This window comes from Zosterops lateralis (genome assembly GCF_965231275.1).
Source record: "Zosterops lateralis genome assembly, chromosome: 9".
Lineage (NCBI taxonomy): Eukaryota > Metazoa > Chordata > Aves > Passeriformes > Zosteropidae > Zosterops > Zosterops lateralis.
The window spans coordinates 20,752,649-20,772,345 of NC_139769.1; positions in this window are offsets into that span (position 1 = coordinate 20,752,649).

Below are 19,697 nucleotides of genomic sequence, written 5' to 3' on the forward strand. Positions count from 1 at the left end.
TAAATAAACTTTTACTGTGTCCCTTCCATTATGCTCCAAAATTGTTAAACTTCTCAAAGGATTGATCTTGAAAGGGATTTTGGTTTCATTTCCTCAAATTTCTTGAAATATTCTATGATGCTGTTGCTTTATCTCCCCAGCTACAATTGTCTGCTCACTCCCAAATGGATTTTTTAGAATTCTTTAGCAAGAATCCTGTAGCAACTAAGACTATTCCAGTATGGTAGAAATAGACTAATTAACATCCAACAGCCATTTTTGCTCTTCTCACTGCACTTGAGCAGAAACTTGATACAAGTCACACATTTTGTGCTCTCCTTTTTCACAGATCACTCAGATCCGCTGTCACTTCTCATAAGGAGTGTAGTGGAGGGAACTAAGAACCACCACCTTTTTGCCACTGACAAAGGGCGTTACAAAGCTCATCATTCCCAAATACAGTCAGTTCACAAGCAACTGCAGCATTTCTCACTAAGCTGATGTTGCATTCATGTGCTGTTCTTCCATACGGTTTCCTACTATAGTTATTTGTAAACACACTAACAGACATGGTCATGAAAAAAGCACATAGAAACTCCCAAATACTTAAACTAAATTCCTCTCCAGAATTGCCTTATTTATTACATATTTTCTTGCTTTCCTTAGCCTCTCCTAATGAGACAGGTTACTGAGACATTCAGAAGTGACTATCAGTTTCTCAAGGATTCAGTATTTTTGAATATTAACTATAGGTTCAGTTTTGTTCTATTTTTACCTGAACTAGTCTGCCCATTTCTAATGGCTTGCTTATATTAAAAAAAAAAAATCTTTCTTATTTTAGCATAGAGATTGCAGCACATTTTCCTCCTCATTTATAAATGTTTTAAGATCTCAACACTACAGTTTTTTCCTCTTTTCCATGTTAGCAAGGAAAGGTGCATTTCATTTTAAACTGCTTAATGAATACACATTTTGTAAAATATTTGGCAGTAGTAACTTCCCCAAAATGATGATCTTGCAATTATACGTCTTAAGTTGTAATGACAGAAGACCAATTCAGTAGCTGCAAAATTAACATCAGCATCAAACGGCTGTCTCCCTGAGCCTGTTTACTCTTATCTACTGATCTAGAATTCTTATCAAGAGCATGATAAATTATTAAGATGTATGACAACAAAGACTCCTCCTTGAGTGATACTACAAAGGCATTCTTCTAATGCTGAAATTCTTATAATTATCAAAGCAATTGAAAGAGGCAGGAAGATGAAGTAGGGTGCTGTATAAGATTCATTTCAGGAAGGTGTGTACTTAAATTCCTATGAGTAAAGAAGAGAGCAAGCCGAGGGAGAATGCTGAATCCCATTTCACCCCAACACTTTTGCCATTTTCCATTCAGATAGTAACTGTGGAAAACGCTGAAGAAAAAAGTTATGGTCCAATATTCCACTGGCAAAGTACAGTCACTGGCATTTATTTTGTCATCATAATAGCCCTTGGCAGGCTATCCTTCCCAGCAATACAACAAACATTTTAAATGCTTTTTCAGCTAGGCAGCTTGGAGAGCTGTGCAAAAATAAACCACAAGTAAGCAGTTTCAAATCAAGAGTTAAAGCAACAGTAGCTGCTGCTTAATTCCTGCTCATTTGCAGTTCCCATCCTGACAGCACAAAGAAAGTAGCCAGTCAGGATTCATTGCTTGGTGGAGTGAACAAACTTATTAGCTGTATAGCTGTCAACTAAGATCATAGAACAGTTTGGGTTGGGAGGGACCTAGAAAATCATCTGGTTCAAATACCCCTACCATGGGCAGGGACACCTCCCATTACATCAGGTTGCTTAAAGCCTTGAACACTTCCACAGATAGATAGTGGAGTGTTCCAGTGCCTCACCACCATCAAAGCAAAGAATTTCTTCCTAGAGTCTAACATAAACCTCCCCTCTTTCAGTTTAAAGCCATCCCCCCTTGTTCTAGCACTGCAAACCCCTGTAAAAAGTCCCTCTTACAGGCTCTCCTTTAGGTACTCAAAGGGTCTCTAAGGTCTCTCCAGAGCCCTCTCTTCTCCAGGCTGAACAGCCCCAGCTCTCAGCATGTCTTTACAGGAAAGGTGCTCCAGCCCTCTGGGAATCTTCATGGTTTCCCCTCTGATCTCACTTCAACAGATCCATGTCCTTGCTGTGTTTCCAGTCCCAGACCCAGCACTGCAGGTAGGGTCTCACCAGAGCACAGCAGAGGGGTCTCTGGATACAGCCCAGGGTGCAGCTGGCTTTCTGGACTGCAAATTTCACTGAAGAGATACATTTGCTCGGTGAAATAGAGTTGATAAGCCTTTGGGATGAGAAAACAGTGATTGAACACAAACAATTTGCTAATGAAAAGGCCTACAGGCTGTTGGCAAACATAAGTTTCTGAGCACTAAACTAGTATGTGCTGAACAAGCATCAACAGCAAGTTTTCAGCCCACAGGATTTTCTTAATTTTTCTTTTGTACTTCAATCTTCCCCTAGGATACTGTCCACATATGATCATTTTTATACAGGTTCAAATCCTACCTTTTTCAACATTCTCAAATTACTTTATATTGCTGTGGACTGTAGGAAAAGTGTTCTCATAGAGAGAAATCAAGAAGAGAGGAGACACTGAAGTGCTCGTTTAAAAGAACTAGTAGCTGGGAATGAAAGATTTTTTCCCCCTTAGCACTACACTTGGATCTTGGATCAGTCACAGCCTCAGTCTCTCTTCTTCTGAGTCTCAGACTCCTAACATTTGATAAGCCTTCAAGACCCTGACAAATAATATTTTCTCCAAATCAAGAGAATCTCATCTCTTGTCTTCCTACTGCTTTAGTGGGGCTAGGACTCAGCTATAAATGCACGTGACCCCCAGAAGGAGCAAAAGAATTTAAATTCAGAGAGAGTTCACCTCATAGGTACTTAATAAATGTACAAGTCTAGGCCAAATTCCTCCCCAGTACACTGTCTCAAATGACACTCTAAAGCAGCAGATATACTGATCATAGAAGCACAGACTTTGCCCTTCAATGTGTGAATTAATGCCCCTACCAGATATAGTTCTGAGAAATAATGTGTTATTTACTATAAAATACACAAGACTAGAAAACTAGAGCTGAGTCACTGAACACCTTGTCCACACTACATGATTGTCTCACTAGCAGACTAATTTCCAGTTTAAATTTAAATTTACCTTATTGTTAAGTATTAAGGTGACAGTCCACCTGCAACACCCAATAACAGAAAAGCAGAGGCACAACACTAGCTGCTTTGCCCTCTCTAGTGCAAGGCAGAGGAAATTGAGTCATATGGCTGCAGGGGAAAGCACATTTCCCACTTACAAATCTTGCTGAAAGGCTGCTTCCCTTTCCACAGAAAGATTAGAAATCTATTTCTAAATTGGTCTAAACATTCACAATTAATCTTTTTTTTCTTTTTCTTATCTTTAAATTAATACAAATAACGCTTTCAGTCTTCATGCATTTGTCATTCTCCATTATATTTCTCCCCGTATACCTTTAAACAATACTCTTGAAAGTATTTTCTTGCCAACCAAAATGAAAAAATTTTGTGCATTCCTTTCACCAGTCACCCTCTCAATGTACAATACTGGTTTAATCTACCATTGGCCACCTAATTCTGATTGTCCACTATTTATTTTCTTTCTCCCATCATGTATTACTGTTTATTTATTTTTGAATTTTGTTGGGGAATTACAAGTCATTTCATGGTCAAACAAAGGTTGTACTAGTTGACTGGTTAAATACTGTGCTTTTCCAAAATGACTAATTTATTTAACTGGTATTAAATACCTGTTCTCTGCTATGGTTAAATAATCACCCTGAACAGAAACCTGGTTAGCAGAATTTTAAAATTCCTTTTAAAATCCACTCCTGCAAATACATTTTCTTTCTCTACAAGAGAAAAAGCTACAGGCGTGATTGGGCTACTTGAGAACACATTCCACAAGCCTTGATCTTGCAGGGTGATGAGTCATTAATTCTGACTGAATTTAATGAGAGTTCAAGTTCCCAGCACAATTTGGGTTTGAGTCCTGAACTCAGTACCAAACATAGGCAAGAAGTTTTCAGTGAACACAGAGCAGCCATAGAGAACAGGAAGATTGAAGATTTTACAGAAGAATAGGTAAAAGGACAGGAAAAGTGGAAAAAAATAATTTGAACATAAATCTTTAAACATCCAAAAGCCCAGATCAGCACCAATGCATATGTTGAATAAGTGAGCCATTTTTCTTACTCAAATAATCACAGCAGCATACATTTTGATGCCAGTTTGAAGAGATTAGAGCAGCGATAATAATATTAGATTCAGTAAACAACTACTAAACATATATTAGCATTCTGCATCTTTTATTACTTAACCCTTTGGAATAGCAATTAGTTTTCAGTTTAATTGACCAAATAAAGCTGGTAGAATGACAAAACTGAGGCATTTTATTGATCATAGTTTTTAATGCAAACTGAGGAGTGCTGAGGTAGCAGAACTGTCCACAATAGGTCACAGCGTACAGCGATAAACTTCCCATCTCCTATCAAGCCTTCAGCGTGCTGTTCACTACACAGTCTTTATCTTCACATGCTGACACATGTAATCTAACATTCTCACTTTGCCACAGTAGAAGCAATTGCTTGACAATTTGATTATGGTTTCCTGTCAGCTCATACACAGAATATTCTTGGAGCTTTCAAGATCTGCAAAATATTTTGATTTTACAATGATAATAATCTTGCAGGGAAAACATAATTTAAAATATTGATTTCTGATAGGCAACCTGCTCCAGATCTGCATGCAGAAACTGCCGAGAACATCTAGAAGCAGATTTGCCACATGTGAGAAGAGAGGCAGAAATGACAGTAATGTGCAAATAACAGAGGGAGAGGGTCAGTGGATGAAAGCAGTTACTGTCTGACAGCTGCTCTCCTCACTGTGTGAAATGAGTGGATGGTCACAGTCTGGGCTCTGGGAGACAGGCATCCTCTTCACAAAATTCCAGACAGTCTGAGCATAGAGACCAAATCCTGAAAGGACACAAGGGACACCTTTATGTCTAGAAACAGTTTTGGCAAACCCTGGATGAGATTCATGGAAATAGGGAATTGCAGAAGACATGGCCATTTGCTGCCTTTTTAGTTGCACCGCTAAGACAATTGAGCACTGCACAGGAATCACTGTCAGCCTAGCACCTTGGGTTTGTTTTCCAGAACACATTCTGTAGCTCTGCATTTGTGGGCTGCAGCCAAAGAGCTATTGCCCAGGTCAGAGGTTGGGGCCAAAACTGAGCTGATGCCACAGCTGCATTCCTTCAGCCCTGGGGTGCCTTGGTATAAATTGACCCCATCATAGGCTGTTCCATTTTAGATTGCATATCAAAATCTCCACTGGCTTAAGGTGATGTCTAACACCCCACAGCAAGGTCTCAGTCAAACCCTTGGGCTCTGGCCATATCCTGGAAGCTTAGTGCTCACACATCTCTCTTGGTATAGCCAGAGATATCAAGTGGGCTCTCTGTGCTAACAAAACCACCAGAGCAGCTGCAACATGCTTGGTAAGCTGAGCCCACACAGTTCATTTTGTTGCCTTCAAATGAAATTTCAAGAAACGTTTTTGTTACAAAGGAACAGTTGCTTCCCTGAATGTCAAGCAATATAAAGGTCTACATCCTGAGGAACAAATTGTGTGAAGGTTTTAGAGACCAGTTTCTTTCACCATATAATCTGGATTCCTATCTCAGACTGAAGCAAATGGAAGACAGACATCCAAAGAGTTTTACTTAGGTGACTGTTAAACATTATACTAAAAGCCAAATTGTCTTGGCACCAGAAATTCAAAGTAGACCTTTTATTTGCTTAAATATAAAGTTCTATGAGTTTGGTTTTTTGGTTTGGGGTTTTTTCTTGTCTATGTTGTTTTCAAGACATCAATATACATTTTCATTTTTCTTGTTGCCATTGTCCCTGAGGGTAGTTGCATGAAAGAACAAGAGAATAACTACAGTGATGCAAGACACAGCAGTTTTGGATATCTAGAATCAGACTAAAGCAAGCACATTAAAATGGCAGAGACTCCACCGAAAATAATCCTATTAGTGAAACTGCATGACTAACAATAATTTATATGCGCCCAGAACATATGTGCACCCCCAGAACACAATCAATCACTTCACCTGGAATACAGCCACTCAGCACTATAATATTCATACATACAAGCTGTTAGCTATCATTAATCAAGAAGCTTTTAACTAATTACTTTAACTTTCAAACAACAAATTTATGAATTTACACTAAATTACCAAATTGCCATCATATCTTTTTTTTAACAAAAGGTACCCAGTTAATAATTTGCACTGTGACAAATGCTAGACAATCTTGGTGTGTCACAAGAAGCAAACATGCCACAGACACCCCGTGCTGTGAAAACCTTCCCAAGTGTGAAGAGCTGTGACACGTGAGACAGGGAAGCCTCAGAGAGCCACATGGATTCCAGAAAACCATGTGTGGCCCCCTTACATCTAATGGGATCACAAATCTCCAGGCTGAAAACACCCAAATGTAAGACATCTTCACTTGCTGTACAGGATACCACAACTCACTGAAGTCAGTTAACTCTTGAACAGGAAGAGCAGCTTAGGAAATAGAAAATATCTAGCATAATATAAAAGAGGCTTTCTTCCCCAATACAAAATAGAGAAAGCTTCTCTCAGCCTTATTAGATGAGATTGTTTAACCTAAGGCACTACAGTTTGAAGAGGAATTATTTAGTTGAACCAGTTGATTCCACTGTTGTGCTGTAGCCAGTCTTGCCAAGAGTGTTAAAATACCATTACTATTTCATGATAAACTTTTCATTAAAAAAAAAAAATAAATATGACAGCCTGTATGAGAAGGGAGTATGAACTACTAAAGCAGAGTACTTTGACAAATGGAGTCTCAGATTAGATTAATTGAAAGTGTTGTATTTTCTAAAATGTAATTACATATACATTTTATAACTAATGCCGACTTGCACATGCAAACGGAACAGAAGACAGAAAGCAATGCTGAGCAAAACATAGCTGAGCTTTTTCAATTCTTATGAAACTTTTCATCTTTAAAGTGACCAAAATTTAAACTGAAGTGTTTTTAGATGGTATCTAAAAGCTGAAGAGGCCTCTTTTCTGTTCTAGCTTAAGTTTTTTGTGACCAATATAGCGTTTCTCACCAAATTGCTCTTTTCAGAGATACGCTATCTAAAGCTGCGCAGCCCAGCGTGTAGATATGAGGCTGTGATAAAACACTTCTGGAGTATTTTTCTTCCACAATTCTAGTTTCATTACTATGCAGATACCTTTCCCAGGAACTGCATGGAAATTATGAATTGTGTGGCATCAAAACCACATTGTTGGTCCTTTGCAGTCAGATCTAATAAACATTGACAATATAGAGAGATTACCAAAAAGAACAGCCTTTCTTTTCTCTGGTTGACTCCCTGAAGCACTTAATTTGTTTTATAAATGAAGAAAATACATTTTTATAATTGCAGTAGGTGTGGAATATAGATGGCTCTTTATTTATGCTAATAATTAAAAATAAATGTCAGGTCTTCCACATCCTTGATCATTTAAGTCACTTTAATGATACATGAAACATAAAATAAGTCTCTACTAAAGGTCTCTAAAGAGAAAAGGCCACCATCAGTAAATAAGGAAAGATGATCATGGTGGGGCAAACTTGAAAGGAGATGGTATTCATCCAAAATGCAATTTACTTTGACAGTAATTTTCTGTATTTTTCCTGCTATTATTGGAGATATGTTTTTGACTAAGAACCTTTTTCTTTGAGAACCCATTCTCTTTGGTTGAACGTCATATAGTCCTGTTAAGTCATTTGGTAATGGCTTCACCATTTACTACATAAGAAAATTTATCATGAGTGTCATCACCTTGTCATTTAGACCCCAAATACAGGGCTAGGAAACTGAAGAAAGTGTCTTGGGACATGAATTTAAAATCAGTGAGTCCAGCCTCATAGAACAGAAATGTGAATGATGAGTGCACAATCATTTAAGAACTCTTATTTTACACCAACAGTTAATATGGTGAAGGCATTTCCAGGGATTGTTTCTGAATTATTATAGGTGATTTTTAGTTCTAGTTCCAGGACATTGACCTTCAGAGACTTCAAATCACTCCAGAAAAGGATAACTTTAAGAATAAGCATGAATGGAATCAGATACCACCGTGACCCCTTCCCATCAAACACAGGGCTTGGCACTGTAGGAGACATGGTTGATAGCACTGTAGGAAGACCACCTCAGTGTCACTCAGGCTCTAATCTGAAACATTTTGATAGTCAATGGAAGTCAATATAGCCTAAAACAAACTAAATATCATAATCTCATCTCCAATTTACACAAAGGGCCAATGCACCAGTTAGAAGAGAGGACACTGTGAACCAGTTTGCTCCTCCTTTATACCTCAGAGGAAAGGCAGACATTGCCCTCTTTCCCCTGGTCTGAACAAACCAAGATGTGTCAGATCTATCACCACTTCCTTGGTCCCCCTGGAAAGCTAGTGCTCTCCTACATCTCCCAGCTCCCCAGCCCCATCAGCAGCATTCCCTGGCCTTTATCAGCACCAGTGCTCTACATTCATTTGCATGCACCCTGTTTCAGACTCTAAACCCTGTTAGTGCAGTCTTCTGGAATAAGTTTGTCTTTATTATTTTTTCCCTAAATGTTGTCATTTACAAACCATGTAGAACAGCCCTTTTGGGGAGCCCTCTTTTAGCAACTGCATTGGCTCATGATGCAGATATGTAAAAATTAGGAAAACCAGGAACACATCTATATTTTAATGTTATTGTTCTCTGCATAGTTTAACAAATCGCTTCCCTCTATTTGCAACCTTTTATGCCACCAAAAAAAAAAAAAAAAAAGCATCTCAAATCATAGCAACGCTGACTTTTTTTGCTTTACCACTGTGCTCTCATATTCTTACAAGGTAAAATTAGTATAAGTGGCAGCTTGTTTCCACAAGGCACAGCAATGAAGCTGTCATATCAGGAAAGCTGGTTTGTCTCACTAAAAAAAGTTACAGAGAACACAAGCCACAGAAGGCTTTTGCTGAGAAACCATCTGCTTTAACTATCAGACCATTTCCTGCTCACTATCCTATGTTACTGCAGGGTAAGGACTAGAAAGGATTTCTCCCTCTGTCAAGCAATATCCTTGCACAAGAGCCTGAACTCTAGACAGCTTAGATACACGTGCTTCCAACATCCATGGTTTACAAAACAATCTTAAAGACTGAAAAGCATCAGAAGTGATAAGGAGAAATCTCCCCCTTGGCAACAAGAACAGGAGTGACAAGCAACAGAGGGGCACGGACCAAGCTTCAGCACCTCAAGTCAGAGCCACCTCTGCTTCAGGAGTCCTGAATTTCTCAGTTATCCAGCCTGATAGTACTCCTGTCAGGGGACTACCAAAACAAAAGCAGTTATTAAGCTGTTATTCATGCTGAGTCAAAGTGAAAAAACAAGGTAGACAAGCAAGCAATAGCAGAAATTGCTACTTAATAGTCATGTCCTTGTCCTATCAAGGACAGCTCATCCACTCTTTCCATGCTCTCCTTCCTGCTGAGTGTCTCCCTACCACCTCTGAACTCTGCTGCAGCAACTGGTCTCCTATAAGGAATTTCCCTGGGGCCTCACAATGTCCTCACCTAGCCTTCTTCAGTAGCCAACAATTCACTTATGCTTGATTTCTTAATGATTAAAATATGGCTCGAGTTTTTTTCTTTCTTAACTCCCATACCAAGTTTATGCCTTTCTATTCACCTGGAATCTCTCCAGTAGCTGGTGTGAAATGAGCTGGTGATCACTTTCCAGTTTTGCAGCAAATACATACTTGATCCATTTGGCATCCATGCTTGTTACAGCAGACTGAGCACTTCAGCCAAAGGCCAGTATGCACCAGAGCTCTGCAATGCTATTGTGGCAACGAGGAAGACCTCCACCAAACAAGGCTTGTTTTCTAATTCAGCATCTGCATTTACAATACATGATTCAGCTTGCCTGGAGATATCAAGAGATGGTTGGAGAAGGGACATCTGATCATCCATTGACTACCTCTGGTCTGCAAAAACCCCTGGTGTAAAGGCAGCAATACCAGCAATCTTGCACACTTATCACAACTACTGCTGCCTGCTGGGGCTGCTCTTGGTTATCTGCACTTAAGTACCATCGTGCTGGGGCTTCCCTGCTGGGGAAGGGTCCTGAAGCAAAATGACTGCACAACATGCCTGTCCCACCCTGCTATGCAGTCACTTTTATTAGTGGTGATATCTGCTCTCCTGCTGTCAAATCCCCCCTTCCCACACAGGGAGCATAGAAAGGGATTTCATACTGTGTTTCCATTAAATACAAAAGCTCAGAAGTAACTCAAACTGTCAGGATTTATTCTGAATCAATTTTTCCCATAATAAATAGAAGTTCAGTTTTCTTGTGGTTAAACAAAATGAAATGCACACAGTGAAAAAAATTAAAGCTGTCAAGCCATTAGATGTCTCACATTAATGTGCATAAATGTTCAGAATTTAATGGGGAAAGGTGTGAGCTTTAGTAATTAATATTAGATGTTGCCAGTAAAAATTAGACTCAGTTTCAGAAAACTGGCTGACCTCTTGATCCTCCAGATCATTGCATATGAGATCCTTTTTTCATTACACGGTTAAGTGTTCACATACAACATCCTGTTTCTGATGAATATAGCAGGCAGAAGGGGTATTTCTTGCAGTGATTTCCCTACAGGTTTGATAAGCATGGAGTGGGGAAGAAGGAATTTAAGCAACTGGCTGCTGAAAAGTTGGTTTATACCATAATTACTGTCATAAATTATTTTTACCTGAATATTCTGCTCTGTGTTCCAGTTGTGAAAGGACAAGGGGTTTTATTTTTTAGACTAAGCATTTGAACTTTTTAACATAAATGTTTCATGCCAGGCAGTGCAATTCCTGGTCTAGTTTCCAATAGGACTTCTGGAGAATTAGGCAAAAATACTTAATATCTGTTCCCCAAATGCCAATTTATGGCTGCTGAGCATGTAGCCCACAACAGCAGATGATGTGCTGGACAGCCTCTAGGGAACAAGAGGCATTATTTTCTGCTACAAATCTCTGCTAATGCTGAAACCAGAGCCCATGTTACTCTCTTGCTCACCGCTTGTTTCTATTTCCAGCAGCAGACCTGTTTAAAACAATGTTTGATTCACCCCAGCTGCTGGTGGGTGGATGGCCACATCCCTCCTTCCTTCTCTTTTCCATAGTATGATGTGCTCTGGAGCCCATGAGCCATGTGAGGGAGGGGCACCTGCTGGCAGCCAGGACCCTGCACATCGACCCTCTGGGGCAGAGCCTGCAGCAATGGGGAACTTCTCTTTATGTAGCTCCTAAGTGAAACACACAGAGAAAGAGCACCACTTGGAAGAGGGAAAGGGCAGCAGGCCAGGAGAACTCACTAAGAGCCACTAATGTGTCAAGCTGTCAGTGCACCAGCACCTGGGCTCACCCTGACCCCAGCACTGTGCACAGAGCAGCAGATCCCAGCCCATCCACACTGCACCTCTGCTGTGTCCATGTGGGACAGGCAAAGCAAGAGCAGACTCTGCTTCTCCAGCTGTCCTCATGCCTCACCTGTACTTCCAGACCTCTCTACTGCCTTCTTAGCACAGCACTAACACCAAGCTTCCTTCAGTTAAAGTTATGGTGATATGCAAAGTGCTTACAAAGACGTAAACTATGAAAAGCAATTAATTTGCACTGGCCATTCAAATTGACAGCAATGCTTGAACAACCTGGCTGCTCAACCCTTCCCCTCCACTCCCCACCCCCTATTTGGTGCAGCATTAGATCATCCTGAAGGGAGGGAAAATGAAATTCTTTTCATGAAAGCACAAAAAAAAGGTGATTTTTCTTTTACCTACAAGAACACTTTAAAAGGAAAAAAATTAAAGACACTCAAGTATATTTACTAAATTATTAATCTAACAAAAGCCGAGTAAAAATCTACATTCAGGAAACACTACAATTTCTTATTAATTCACTGAAAAGTCCCCTGGTAGCTTCCTCTAAGACTAACTATTGTTTAGGAATGAAGAGCTCTTTAAAGAAAGAAAGATAAATTGTTTTATAATTAGAATAATTGGTAATTCACCAGGTATGTGAACTAACAGGTATGTTAATATAGCTGTTTCCACTAATATGCATGCAAAAGCCCACCCAGGCTATATTTTACAAAGGACTCACTCTAGGCTTTATACCACACAAAACAGCTCTTGTGGCTGAAGTAGTACCCAAGGTGCCAAAAATTTAGAGGTTGTACTTGGGAATGCAATAGCTCCTCCTCATGCAGTAGGTTTGACAGGCTATTTCTGACCATCCTTCCTAACTAACTACTTACCTCAGAAATACAGTTCTAAAATAATTTTTTTTTTTTTTTTTTTTTTTTTTTTTTTTTTTTTTTTTTATCTCAACAAGACAATGATCTTACTAGAAATCATCCAACATGCACACCACAGAGCACTGGCTTCCAGCCTTGCTCAGGGCTGGGCAAGAGATTTGCCTGTTTCTCTCCTCAGCTACTATATTCACAAAAAAATTACCTGGGGTAGCAGGCAAGGTCTTTCCCAGGTACTGAGGCAACACTTACCAGGATATGTAACTGAGCCCCTGAACAGTTTCTAGTAAAAGGAAGCATTGACCCCAAAGAAAGGCCATCCACCCCACAGGATCTCCAGTGATTCCACAGGTAGAAGTGAGTTTTATAAACCTGCCCTATTCCTGGTTTACAGATGTCCATTGCAGTTTCTTACACAGCTTCCTCAATCCTGCTGCTAAAAGCAACTAACAAAGAAAAAAAAAACCCCTCACATTTCTTCACAAACAAAATCCATGTTTGAGAGCCCACTAGTCCTTGAATTAGTTCTCTTTTTTGTTTGTTTTATTTAGGTTTTTGGAGGGGTTTTAGAATTTTTAAGAAAGTATAGTAAAAGTGTATTTAGTTTCTGTAATATATAGGTGTTTACTGACCATCACTCAAGTCCCTCTTGGACAGGGACCCCTCTGAGCTACTGGTTGGAATAACACTGTAATGTTTGCAGCATTACTTATGGAAGATGTATGAAATGCACAGACTCCCCAGCAATAGCCTTAAGAACAGTTTTTACTGAGCCAGTTACACGATGTCAGTCAGAAAAAAACCCAAACATACTTAGCATTACATGCCTTGGTAAACTAAGATTCAAGAACTGGGAATCTGTTTGTACATCAAAGTACCTAAACCATAGATCACTCAACTCTCCAGTAAGGTTTTTACTTGCTGATGAAGCTGTCTACTAGAAATGTTATTTATAATGTTTTGATTCTTCCCTTTACTCTTGTCATTAGCAAAACCTTTTTCAACTCAAAAGCACAAGCAGGACCTTTTGACAGAGACACAACTGCTAATGGTTGCAAAGACATTAGGTATGGTTCAAACTCAGCTCACTACAGGAGGTCCTCATAACCTGGGACAAGTAGGCAGCAGCATTCCCTCCACAGCTGTTTCCTACTTGAGTGCAGAGCTGTGTTCCAGGCTGTCAGAGCCTTTCCACGTTACTGCACAGCAATTCCAGCCAACTACTAAACAGGAGTGAGAGCAGGTGATGGGCTCTATCACCTGGCAGCAGATGGGATTCACTCAGCCCTGAGCTTCTAACGTCAGCACTGCTGACTTGTACCAGCCAGAGCTGGGCACTGCCTTCACTACCACAAAAAGTCTTTAGATAAGTAATTTATTAAAAAACTTTTTGCCTATATTGTATTGAATAACATGGGCTTCTCTCCGACCTGTGCCTCTATAGCGCGTGCAAGTGGTATTTATTCTTCTACAATACAAAAACCCAACACCAGCTGAATCCCAAACTCCTCATTGCTTAAGGAAAGGAGGGAAAAGGCAAGTCTGACTTCAGCTTTTAGAATTACTATAAGTTTTGAAGTGCCACTTAGCACAGCTGTCCTCCAAATTTATTGTCCGCTCTTTCCTACTATAGTTCTTATATGCATAAGGGTATAAAGTTTGGACACTTTTACATTTAAGCCTAGAAACTATCTGCTCAGTATTTTTAAAACTTTTATGGCCATAGCTACGTAAATTATATAATACAAGTCTTTATTTTAAAAGCTTTTTCTCATTAGTGTCTGCTCTCAGCTCTATAAATCACTGTGCTATACATGTGATTGTGCCCTGCCATACAGCTCCAAGTACAGAACGGACAAATGAAGCTGTTATAAACCCATAGTAAGTGACATTTTTAACCCATACATTTTGAAAGCTTTTTAATTACATATTTTCTATGATTTTCTGATTAAACCAAAATTGCTTTCAATGACATTATAAATCACACCACAGAATTATTCACATTCTTCCCAAATGTAGTCAAATGGTTTTTTGCCACTTTTGGGACTGAAGTCCATCTTCCATTAAGAAAATAGTAAATTAAAAGAAAGTATTTCTAGATACTCAGATAACTCCAGATCATTCCTATGACTTATTCTTCTCTATCCCACTTAAGCTCCAAGGGAGGTTTACTGCACTTCCTTTAGACAGAAGAAAACTTAGCACCAGGTGTATGGGTAGCACTGCCTGCAAGTGACGGTGCTCTCTCTATCTGTGCCTTCTATCAGAGTCTCTGCACAATCAGAAGGATTGCAGTTTGTGGTCAACTTGCATCCTCATGAAAGTTTTACAACAAAATAATCAGAAGTTATCTCATTAAACAATACAGATTCTCCATAGCCAAAAAACTTTAAAAAGAAATAAAGTACCCAGCAACTTATTTTCTTCATCTGTCCAGGCCTTGTTTCTCTAAGAGGTGACTTTTTGACTTTTCTCACTGTCTCAAGCCATACAACTCTTATTTCCCCTTATTTCAAACAGTTCAATGACACTGCAGTCAGCTTTACAAATACCTAGACATGAAGAAAAATTGCTTGATTTACAAGTATTTTAAGTAAAATCCAGAATTAACGATTACAATATTGAAATAGCCTTTCATACTGATCTAAAAGAAGTCTCATTTAATCCCTTTATCATCATGGAATATGCAAATATCTGCATTAAATGTAGTTACAATCACTTTTTTACTCACGGGTCTTTATCCCTATATTTCATTGCAATAAAAGATATAGCTATTGCCAGCTGTATATATATGTGCACACACATACTCCCCCCCAGCTCTGTCTCTGAGGGTTTTGTAGCTGTATCTCAGGACTCTGGAATATAATGCCACTCAATATTCTCCAATTCTGCAAGATACAATGTAGAGTTCTCTTCTAGAAAAAGGGTTTTTTACTGTATTTCAAATTACAAGATAGCAACAGAAACATACAAAAGTTAAAAAGTTGTGCTTGCTCAGCATTCATTTACCCTTCAGAAACACCCCATACAAAACATTTGGGATTTTACAATCCCTGTGACAGCCTATTTTGTCTAACACTTCCTTTGGGAGATAGGAAGGCTGGGAAACAGTGTAATTCTTTGAGTAAACAGGAGGAGATATTTGCAATATAGGGACTATTTGTCTTACAGAAACTATTGGGACAGAAAATTACTATCAGTACAATGGGAGCAACCACAAGGCTGAGCTATAGCCTGCTGACTTGCTGGAGCAGGAGAATTTTCAATGTTTAAATTCTGCTGTTCATGTAATTGCTACAAGCAAAAAAAGCTGGTTTTGTCTATCATATTCCCTACCCTTCAGAAAGCTAAAACAGATAAGCTCCTTTCTACTCCAAAGTTCATGCATCAATTTCTGAGGAAGAAAAGAAGCCATCAACAACTCAAATTCACCTCCTCAACCAAAAGTAGACTGAATTCCCTGGTTTGTTCACTCTATCTTGAGAGAAGCTCCAGTTTATCACAGCTCTCCCCTAGTAAGTTGTCATCAGAAAATACAAAGCCATTAGCCAAAAGCAAAAAGAAAGCAGGGACATGTGCCTGCCTTGAAACTTCACAGGGCAGCTACATGGAAGGACAAACCTCCAGAATCAGCTTTCTAAACTGAACATGCAAAACAGGTACTTTGAAACACTGGAAAACAGTACTTTTAAATTCTTCCGCTGCCTCAACTGTTGGTTTCATGTGTTTCTAGGGGAATCACACCACAAAAGAATTTTTATTAGACACTTCTTTACTCAACAACCTGTCTACAAGCTGAATGGCAGGAAGCAATCAATGCCTTGATGAATAAATTGTCAATCAAACCATATCCCTACCTCTGGTTACCTCGAGCTTCTTCAGCCAGGAGAGCACAGTGAAATACTCCTGTTATTAACCCTCTCTGCCCTGCACTGTCAGGAATAGGATGATTAATTCATTTTCCATTTACCCTTAACACCACTGATAAAACTGATCCTCACAACAGTAATCTTTTGGTTTTGTCTCTAACTCTGCCACTTAAGACACCCTGTCAAAAACATTTTTCAGATGATTCTTTTTCTACTGAGCCATTTTAAGCATGAAAAGTGCTAACCATACAGATCCATTTTGCAATACAAAACATTCAATTGAGCTGCACCGACATTAATGGTGATTACTAGAGATCAAATTGAAGGGCAACCAGAAGTGACTTATCTATGCTTGAGACTGGTGACCCCGTCGTTCCTTGCCAGGGAACATGAAGAAACAGATTAATCAAACACAATAGCTATATGTTTTCTTTTTTAAAAAAGAAAACAGATTCCCACAGTCAGAAAAGCACTGGTGAGTTGCTACACGATTTTCTCAGCACCCATGGCTCACAAAATCCTGTGTTTGTAATCTAACTGCAGCAAACAGCTGTAGCTCTACCTGTCATCGTGGCCCTAAGGGAGGACACCAGAAGTGTGCAGCTCTTACTCCCAGGATGTATTCCCCAGATGCTGAAAAACCCTGTGACCAAAACATACTGTTGTAGGGGCAGAAAGACAGATGCCTAAGCAGGACATGTGAGAACTACTTCAATGTCTGTCTATATTTTCATAGAAAAAAAGGTGCTAAATGCAAGACATAAGGCCTTTGTCTGAAATCCCTCTATCATTTATAATAGGATTTATAAATTGAAAATTATTTTTCCTCCCCTCACAGACTTCATGGGGGCGGGGGGGGGGGGGGGGGGAACGACAGGAGGAGAGTGAATGGAAAAGAATAAACATACTTGAGAATAATCTTATTTTAATGGATTGACAAAGACAATTTTGTGGCCAATATGACTCCACTTATTCATTTTTAATCACAATGTATTAACCTGTGGTGGAGAAGGCCAAAACCAGCAATGCATTTAAGGAAGTCTTTAAATCAAGGCAGACAAACAGCCACACTACTGCCTACTACCATTAGATCATTAAGATGCTTAGAATTAAGCACCAGCTTAACATATTGTTAGATTGTGTCCTAAACATTGGCAGAGCAGAAAAACGGGAAACTCAGAGTATTTAACTCATATCTTACAAATGCATTCTATCATCACAGGTTTCTGAACTCTTCTGAGGAAAAAAAAGGTTCCTATATTCCTCTGGAGGTAGGGTTGTGGGTTTAAATTTAGGGATTTCATTTGTAGTGAGTGACATTTTCAGTAGGATGGTCAGACAGTGCAGCTTACAGGAAAACATCCCAGCCTGAACAAGTCACCATTGTGTCCCAGCAGATTATGTAGAACAAGGATTTTGACCCAGTTTTGGCATGACTATTGTTTACAGCTCAACCTGCAAGGAGACTGGCTTTCCTGGATTTACTCTCTCTCTCTCTCTCTCCAATGCATTTATCTGCTTTAAGGTTATTTTTTGTTTTCTTTAGTAATTCTGTTCTAGGCACACTGCAAGGCACCCTTCCTGATGAAGTGGATGAATTTACCAACACCTGGTGCATTTGAAACCCCAGAACAGGCAGATGGTAAAGACACAGACTCTGCAAATGTCATTACAGGAAGGAAAGCAGTGCTGCTGCAGACAGAAACACTCCCTTGGGAAGGGAAAGCAGCAGAGAGGGTAGGGTGATTGGGTGGGGTTTTCCTAGAGGCCAGTTCCTCATGCTGCTGGAAACCCAGCCCAGAGTGCCACAAGCACACACAGACTGCAACCAGCAGGTACACAAATCACTGAGCCTGCTCACAATCCTGCTTCTGCACTGTCAAAGGATTGCCTCAAAAGCTGTATTATACAGCGGCCCAAACAACAGGTGGTTTTGTGGAGCTTCAGGATTACCCACCTAATCTTCTTAAGGAATGAAATAGAACAGCCATAGAGGGCTCTACAGAGGAAGATCACAAAGTTCATCAGCTGAGATGTGATTATATGAGAGCTAATCAGTTTAGCCACAAAGATCATACTATTTGTTCTTTGGAAAGCTCCTCAGCTTCTTCAGAGATTTTCTTTTCTCCCCTTTCCCTGTCCTTGCCCCTCTTCTGTTTACTCCCTTTCGTCCAGATACACAGAAAACATGCCATGTTAAATATGATTTCAACCAAGCAAAAACAATTATATATTAAAAATATTTCCTACATGCCAGTGTAGTACAGCAATAGCCTTAAAAATCTAGGAAAGGATCACTCCAAAATTATCACTGCCATTTGTACTTCTCACTTCTATGTGCATCTATGCTCCTTGTGTTTCTCTACTTAGTTTTCAGTAGAAACCAGCTCCAGGGTTTGCACAGCAGGCAGTGTCATGAAACCACTGAGATGCCATAAATCTGCATGGCTACTCCAGCCAGAACTCAGCCTGCAGAAAACAGCCAGAGTATTTATACTGTTAACAGGCAAAACACTGCTATCATGTTATCTTCTAGTGCGGGGTTCTCCAGAAGCTTGGCTCTCCTGTCAGGGAATAACTCCCCATATTGCCACAAGCTCATTTCAGACCTTTCAGACCATGAAGTAGCATCCTCCCCCATGAGCATCATTTTATTATGAGCAATCTCTAGCTGTAAGCAGAAGCAACATCTAGTGGACAAATGAAAGTGGAAACCTTCTTGACAGTGTGATTCCTGGCCCTTATTTTTTTGCCTTTCAACCTCAGCCCCAAATGACACTTCCAAGGAAGTTTCTTTTAAGATACACCAAAACAGAAGCAGCAATAGCTACAGGATTTATTATCTGAACATGCACTTGTGAGGTTTGGATTAAAACCACAAGTTCATTTCACTTACCAGTCAATAAACAATCAGCTTTCTGTAATTCCTCCAGCTCTTCAGGCTTCATGGCTCCCCACATGAAGCTAAAACACTTTATGCTCCAAAGAAGTACATAACCACTTTTTCGGTTGGTAGGGTTTGGGATTTTTTTGTGGGGGGGAGAGGGAAGAGAGAGTAAAATCTTTGCTTTATAAGGCCTAATCTGAAAATCTCTGACTCAGAAACAGCTGCCTTGAGGGTTTCCTGATAGTGCTTGGGGAATGGGCTGATTGGTCACAGAACAATCATCCCCATCTGCACTCTGAGTCACTCAGGTGCCAGATTTTGGGTCTCATCATCTCCTGAGCTAAAATCCCTTTAACACCTGGGGTTGTTTCCATGCAGAGTACTTACATAAATTAAGCCCCCAGTTTGGAAGAAATCCTAATAATTAATTTTTTGTCATATGCTTATTTTCTGTTCTTTTCACACTTGCTCTCAGTGAATCAATATAATCAAGATCTGTAAGAG